We start from the raw sequence: 7,632 nt of genomic DNA on the forward strand, positions 1-7,632 counted from the left end.
GAAAATCTTAGTTTTTCTTTTGTTGGACTCCTGGAACGACTAAACACACACACAAGCAAACATTCATAACTTTTAAGAGTTCTTTGTTTTCTCTCAAAATCAAAACCGACCACCATCTTTTTAATTCGAATTTCCTTCATATTTTTCTTGTTTATTCATCATGGTTCGCACATCCAGGGTATGTCTTTCTCCCTCTATCTATTTCTATTTGATTCTTGCATTATGGGAGGAGGTAGGTCCGAAATTTTTAAAGTTTTTTCAAATTAATTTCAATTGAAACAAAATTACTTGATTCTTTGTTATGGGTTATGTTTTAAATAATGAATGCAACTGATTTTAACAAGTAATTTGTGTTTAATTTGAAATTTTCGGATCTAGGGTTCATATGAAATTCGAAAAAGTTTGGGGCTTTTGCTTTTAAATAATGAATGGTTTGAATATGCTTTAATTGATTGTATCTAGTTTCAATTTGATTTAATTGCATGATTTGGATTCGAATTTAGAACTAGGGTTCTTGAGTATGAATTAAGTTTGGGGGAAATTGATGTATGATAATGTTTAAGGTTTGGGTATGCTTAATTTGTCGTTAATTTGTGAAAAACATCATTGTTTGGGTTTGATTGAATCAAAATTGGTTTGAAAAGGATGAGTTAACTTTGTTGACCTGTCATGTTCTTGAAGATGATTGAATAGTGTTTGAATTTAGGTGGGAAGTGATTTAAGTGGATAAAAATGCAAGAAAAATAAAAAATTTTCTGGAAAATGGTTCTGTACGCCGCACAATTTGGCTGTGCGCCGCATATCAGGCTTAAATTGCTACTGGAATCGTTTGAAATAGGTTCTGTGCGCCGCATAAATCATTTGTGCGCCGCACAGACTGTCTGTTGTTGAAATTTTCAATTTTTTGTGATTATTTTGGTTTGATTATGGTATGTTTGAAGTTCTACTGTGATTATATGAATGTTTTGTGTGTTTTGTAGAGAGGGAAATCAATAGCTTCTTCATCAAGTGCCCCGATATTTGTTCTGGGAATTGTTGAAGGAAACGATTACACGAACCTGGAGCCTAGCGACCCATTCACCTATAGGGATATGCCATTGGATTCTAGGGCAGAAAATCTTCCGGCCGACACTCATATTTGGTTAACGTTTCCAGGTTCGGAGGGACGAGAACGAATCCATTTTCTAAACAAGTTTCTAAACAAGTTTCAAGAATCCATTGTTAATTGGAGAGATTTTGAAACTTTGGGGATTGCTACTGAATTGAGAGGGATGATGCAAACTAAGTTTAGGAACTCCAATGGTCAAATTAAAACATATAGGATGTGGGAGGAAGCTTTTGATTGTGATTATTCGTCGGTTAGGGAGTGGTCCTTGGAGTTTTTGAGCACAATTCGAGTGGACACTAGATTGAATGGGAATGAGTTTTATACGAAGAAGGTGATTCATTTTTGGGCTGGTGGGATACAGAGGCATTGTTCTGTGCCAGAGTTTGCCTATTTGACAGGGATGTTAGGAGATAGATCTTTGGGTGATATTGATGGTTATGACTTCCTACTTAATGGAGTTTTTGATAAGGGGACTTCTGGTTTTAATGATGATCAAGATGTTAATGGTTATTGGAGAGAGATTGGAGGGTCGGGAGATGTTAAGTCATCTTCCAGTCGGCATACAGAGATCGAGGATCCATTGATGCGTGTTGTGCATAAGTTGATCACGCATTGTTTTCTGCAGAAGGGTGACCATGCTTATAAGGTCACACTTCAAGATTTTTGGTTTATGAGATTGTTTAAAGAGGGAAGAGATTCTAGGTATGCTTGTGCTCCATATGTTTTGGCTCGATACATGGCGACCCACCGAGATCCCGAGCTTTTCTGCGGGAATTATATATCTTTGATTTTTGGGCAGTTGAATGTGGATGGGATGAGGCCTAGTAGGGGGCTTAATAGGATACCTTGTTTGTCGTTTGGCTTGGATGATTTGAGGAGGACTGGTTTGGTTGTCACAGTTAATAACCATGATACTTTCATTGGTAGTATTGAGGGGGATCAAAGACCGGATTGGAGGAGATGTAGGGAGGATGGTACTAGTGAGCCTAGGTTCACGGGTGGTGCATCTTCTTCATCTGCTTTTGACTTCTCTTCTTTGCAGGGTCATCTTTTCAGTATGCAGGGATCTATGGATTTGATACTTGATCAGACTCGCTCGATGTCGGGTATGTTACATCGAGTAGTGGACCAGCAGGAGCATTATCGTCCACTTTGGGAGAGACAGATGGAGGAATATCACAGGCAGCAGAATGAGTCTCTTCCCGAGTCTGAGCGTACTGAGTTTGTTGGCTATACTCCTCCAGCGATCACGCCCCCTAGCGAGCGTGCTTTTGATTTCTTTTTCCCTCAGCAGGGATACCAGCAGGAGCAGTATCGCTTCCAGCCTCCCCTATTTGACCCTACATCTCAGTCCTCGGGTTTTGGTTTGTACACCGGTGCTCCTCGATATGGAGGAGATTTCTTTAGTTATTCCACACCGGCGGGAGACGAGGCTATAGGTCATACGAGTATGGGTACTCCTCATGTTGCTCCGGGTGATGATTGGTTTGCTGCTGAGTGTAATCCTGATGGTGCTGATAGTGTTCCCTCTGTGTTCCCTTCTCCATGATTTTGATGATGTGTTGGTGATGAGATGGCGGTGCCGGATTCCGTGGGCATTGAGTCATCATGGTTATATATGGTTCATTTTGGTAGATGGATTATCGGAACATTGCACATTTATTTTCAGTTTGGTTTGTAATGCCTTTGTTGGCACCCTAATACTTTACTTATTTTCGTTTTTAGGATAGTTTATTTGGTTTATGTAGGGTGAACAATAAGTATGGGGGGGGGGGGTGGTTGGTAGTTTAATTTGATTTATATTATAATGCTCATAATGTTCAAGTTTGTTTTGGTTGTGTTTTATGCTTTTGGAGAGGAGCAATTCATATGCATATGCTGACAGTAAGTTCAGCGCCCATTCATTTTTGACGATTCTACCGAACATACAAACATTTACCAACATCCGACAAGTTTTCGAGATCTTTTTCTTTTCTTTTATATTTGCTTTTACCTATTTCCCGTTAGTTTGTTTTTAGTTCATTATACAATGTGGGCATTGTACAACTCAAGTATGGGGGGTAGGTAAATAGGAAAAAGCCGGGTGAAATTCAGACCTTTTGAGGAGATTGAGTAAATTTTTTACTTTTGATTGCTTGTCCTATAGTTTAATTACTTTGTCATTTAAGATTTAATCATATTAGTAAGTAATTGAGCTATATTCCCTTTGGTAAAACTGTTTTAAACTGTGAAATGTGTTTTGAATGATCGTTAAGGCAAAATTCCTTTGGGATTGATTACATGACTAGCACACTCTACCACAAAACACCCAAATATGTGAGATCTTGATTCATTGATAGATTTAATAGGTGTTACGGTTTTGGGTTAGTTGCCTTGTAAATTTGTCCATCTCATAGGCTTTTGGATTTATCCGGAAGTAAGAGTCTCTTTTAGAGCTTTGAACTATGATGTGCAAGTTTGAGGTTAATTTATTCCATTTCCGTTTATTTCTTTCTTTGATATGAGTGTGCCGGTGATTGCGTTGATTCTAGAACTTGTCTTAGTTGATCGTCCCGTAGTTTGCTAGATGATAAAGAGGTAAATTTAGGATTAAACCCTTTTTCTTTGATTATTCACCCTTTGTTTATGTCATCATTGTTTTACCATGTTCGTATGCATGTGTTTTAGTAGCTAACCACATTGGTTAGTGAATATCCTTGTTTAAACCCTTGTTTGCATTCATTTTTAGTGCAAGATACACTTAGAAAACTTGTTGAGCCTCACCTTTTCGTTTGTTTTAAATCCACTTAGATATGTAACCTATCCTCACCATACCGATAGTCGAAATCCTTGGTTGATCATTAGTTGCCTATGCTAGTTGGATGATTTGGGGTTTTCTTGGTTGTGTTGGGTTGGTAGATTGCCTTTTGATGGGGTGGATCGATTCGTCATAATTATGGGGAAGTCTAGATTGTTCTAATTAGTATCAGTTATGATTTGTCAACAAATTTCAAAGTTGTAAAAAGGGGATACCAATTAGACAGGGTAAAAGTAGTTCATTAAAAAGAAAAGAGAATGAAAAGAATGAAAAACAGAAAAAAAATAAAGAAAAAGAAGAACTTGGACTGTCATTTGGTATTTCCCTCATCTTTGGCAAATCAATGTAGAGTTGGTACAAAAGTTTAAACCAATAAAGTGTTCTTTGATTGATTATAATCTTCATTTGAAATTGGCAATGTTTGTTAAAGTCAATATGGGTAAGATTAGGTGGTTGGAAGTCGTTTGAAGATAATACACCACAATGGTGTCGGTTTTAATCGTTCTATTGGGGAGTAGTGTCGGGAGAACGTCTTTTGGGTTTTGGATAGATGGCAACTAGTGATATGGGTTGTGTTGGACTAGACTATATGTGAAAACCTTGTTAATTGTTGTGTTATTTCCTTTTAACACCAATTATATCCTTAAATTTCCATACACATTGTTAATGACCCTTGTAAGCCTTTGTACATTACAACCGTGTTTATTACTTCTTTTGGTAGACGTTATATGGTGCTTGCGCCATGGCGACATAGGGACGATTCTATTACAAGCCTATGGTTAAAATATATGCATCACGACTAGGCTTCGAGTGATTGATACGATATTTCAACCCAATAGTTTGTTAGTTGGAGAAAGTTAGTTGAGATGTTCTTCTTTCATTTGATTAAAGTCTTTAGTCGTGTTTTCGAGGCTTGTGGATCATTCAAGTTTTGTCAAACATTTTGATTTTTCATTTAAAGATTAAAAATGCTTAACTATTTTTTTTATGGTTTTGCTTCTTTTTGATTAATGTCATGTTTTGCAATTGAGAACCAAGGGAATGAATATTTTGAAATCTGAATTTGCTTGAGGACAAGCAAGGCTTAAATATGGGGGGATTTGATATGTGCATTTATATGTGTCACACCCCGTTGTAGCGGAAATACAGGGTTAACAAACTAATTGCGTACTAACCAAAGGCTAATAGAAATTACATCCATTTAATACCAAATACAAGTCTAATACAAGTACAATCGTTCAAATGTGGACCCCAGAATACGGATACAAGTCATCCATATATGGAATTGGGCCCACTTAATACAAGATAAATATTTGGACCGTCTAGTACAATTAGAACTAAGAACATAATAGTCCTCCAATGTCTGACGCTAATTATACATCCAAAGTCGAATGAATGGCCTTATAATGCCAAGATGATCCAAGACTTACTGTTGGTTACCTGAAAAGCATAAAATTTGAGAGGATCAACTATCGAAATAGTTGGTGAGTTTACAGTGTGTTTGACCAAAGTTTAGTCGTCATGGAGAATACACAATAACATGTAGTTATTTAAGACAAGACAGCCGGGAGTAAAATCCGACAATATATAATGACAGTCCAGACCTAAGTCCGACAATATGACTAATATGCCTCGCACAGGATTTCCCGTCTAAAGTGGGGTGCGGACCAGAATACCTCGCACAGGTCTCCCGTCTACAATGGGGTGCGGACCAGAACTATGACAGTCAGATACGAAAGCTGACAAGACAACCATTAGGATCTCATAATGGTAATAACTACATAAGGGGAACATTTTAGTCTGTCAAACACATAAACATTTAGTCAGCCGACAACATGGCAAGTCTAAGTCACATAGAACAAAATTTCATAAGACAAGTATACACATTTTCAGACAACCGTCAACATGGCAAACATATGGCAAATGATTTAAGTAGCCAAATCACATGACATAGACAAAGACAAATCATTTATAAAGTAGTCGTGTTTACAACAGTACATACTTTTCAAGCCCAAAGTAAAAAGGAAAAAGGGCGCCATAAACTCACCTTAGTGGTCAAAGAGCTAAATGTATGAGTAGTCCGAGAAAATGAGCAGTCTAGTCTCCACTTCTATCAAAAACCTAGGATATGAGTACCAATGGCGAGGATCAAATCTCACGACGACAAGTATCCTACGTTTAACTACTTAGCTATAGACCCTAGAATGCGATGACCAAGAATGTGATTTAATGTTCAATATATATTTGACTCAAGTTACTAACGTCATTGACATTGTCATTACCAAGTGTCCATAATATACATCTTACTAGTTAGCCTATATCATAACTCAAGTTCATCTTTTGTCACTAAATTTGGTTGGAAAATCAAAGTGTTTAAATGTGTGTTTTAACAAGTTTGATACTCTTTTTATGATGATATAAGACTGGTAAATAAGTGTTGGATCATTAGAAGTCGACGGCTAACCAAACGGAAAGTTACAAAAATTCCAGGAGGAGGACGACCTTTGCTGATGAGGACGGCTCTTGTCAAAGGCCGTGCTCCCAGCAAGGGCCGTACACAAGGGCCGTGCTCTGAAAAAGGACGGCCTCTGTGAAAGGCCGTGCTATGGCACAAAGGCCGTGCTCTTGCTGTTCGTGAAAATGGGTTTTAAGTGCAATGTTTGACCATTTGCTGTAACCAAATCGTTTTCAACTCAATTCCTTTCATTATAACAAGTATAAACATGTTCAATAGACCTGGGAACAATCCATATCACTAACCATTTCACCCATTCAACCATTTTGATTTCAAGACCCATTTCAAACCAAACTTCCATTTATCATCAAAACCCTAAATTTACATTTAATTTAAAGGCTTCTAATTCCATTAATAAAACCGAAAGAAACCCTTAATTGAATTTAAATCAAATCAAAAGTTTGAAGAAAATGTTGACTTACCAAAATTTGATATTCTTGAAGAAAAGATGAAGAAGATGATGGTGATTCCTTGAAATCCACCAAATAATTAAACCCTTATTAATTTCCCTTTGATTTCTCCTTTCCAAGAATTTGATTTGAGAGGAAACTAGTATGTGTTCTATGTGTGTGTGTTTGTGTCGACAGTAGCAAAGAAAAAAAGAAGGAAAGGTTTTTGGTGGTTCTTTTCCTGCCACATAAACAAGGACCGGCCTATGTGGCCCTTTTTTTTTGAGATATTTTTGTACCATTTATTCAGTAAAATGCTTACGATTAAATACCGTTTGACCAAACGGTTATAATTTAAAGTAAAGGTATTTTCCCTCATCTCATTTTAGTTAAGGCAAGTTAATAAAGTTTCGTTAAAGTGAACTTTAAAATATTAAGTCTAGACAGTCTATTTACTGTGCACAATATATAACATTTAAATATTTATTTAAAGTTATTTTTAAGAGTCGGCATTCGTCTAAATTACGTCATGAGGATACTTCTAATTGAACTGTTCAATTATCTAATAATTTCCACGTCTATAATTCTCCAAAATAGACGAAATTATAATAATGATCGAGATTAAGACTAACCCGTCGTTAATAATTTTCGAGTTGTCACAATATGCATATTTCCATATCGTTTCTAAGTCGTTTTAAGCTTAATTATGTGCAAATTATATGTAAATTCGATGCTTTGATGATATTGTTAGTGATTTCAGGCTTAGAACAGGTACATTGGCTAGAAATAGCTTTTGGAAGGTTAAAAGATGCATTAGGATGAT

General features: G+C 36.6%; 1 long non-coding RNA gene across 2 annotated transcripts; it reads right to left on the minus strand.

The window, feature by feature from the left end:
• Positions 1-5,087: 5,087 nt before the first annotated feature.
• LOC122594635 lies at positions 5,088-6,964 on the minus strand. Of its 2 annotated transcripts, none has more exons than XR_006323053.1 (2): positions 6,843-6,964; positions 5,088-5,345 (listed from the first exon to the last, which is right to left on the minus strand). It is a non-coding gene; the product is annotated as an uncharacterized LOC122594635 (long non-coding RNA). The 2 variants fall into 2 exon arrangements; XR_006323052.1 differs by lacking the exon at positions 6,843-6,964 and adding an exon at positions 5,510-5,578.
• Between the last annotated feature and the right edge of the window lie 668 nt (positions 6,965-7,632).

Source organism: Erigeron canadensis, chromosome 3 (assembly GCF_010389155.1).
Source record: "Erigeron canadensis isolate Cc75 chromosome 3, C_canadensis_v1, whole genome shotgun sequence".
NCBI classification, from domain to species: Eukaryota; Viridiplantae; Streptophyta; class Magnoliopsida; order Asterales; family Asteraceae; genus Erigeron; species Erigeron canadensis.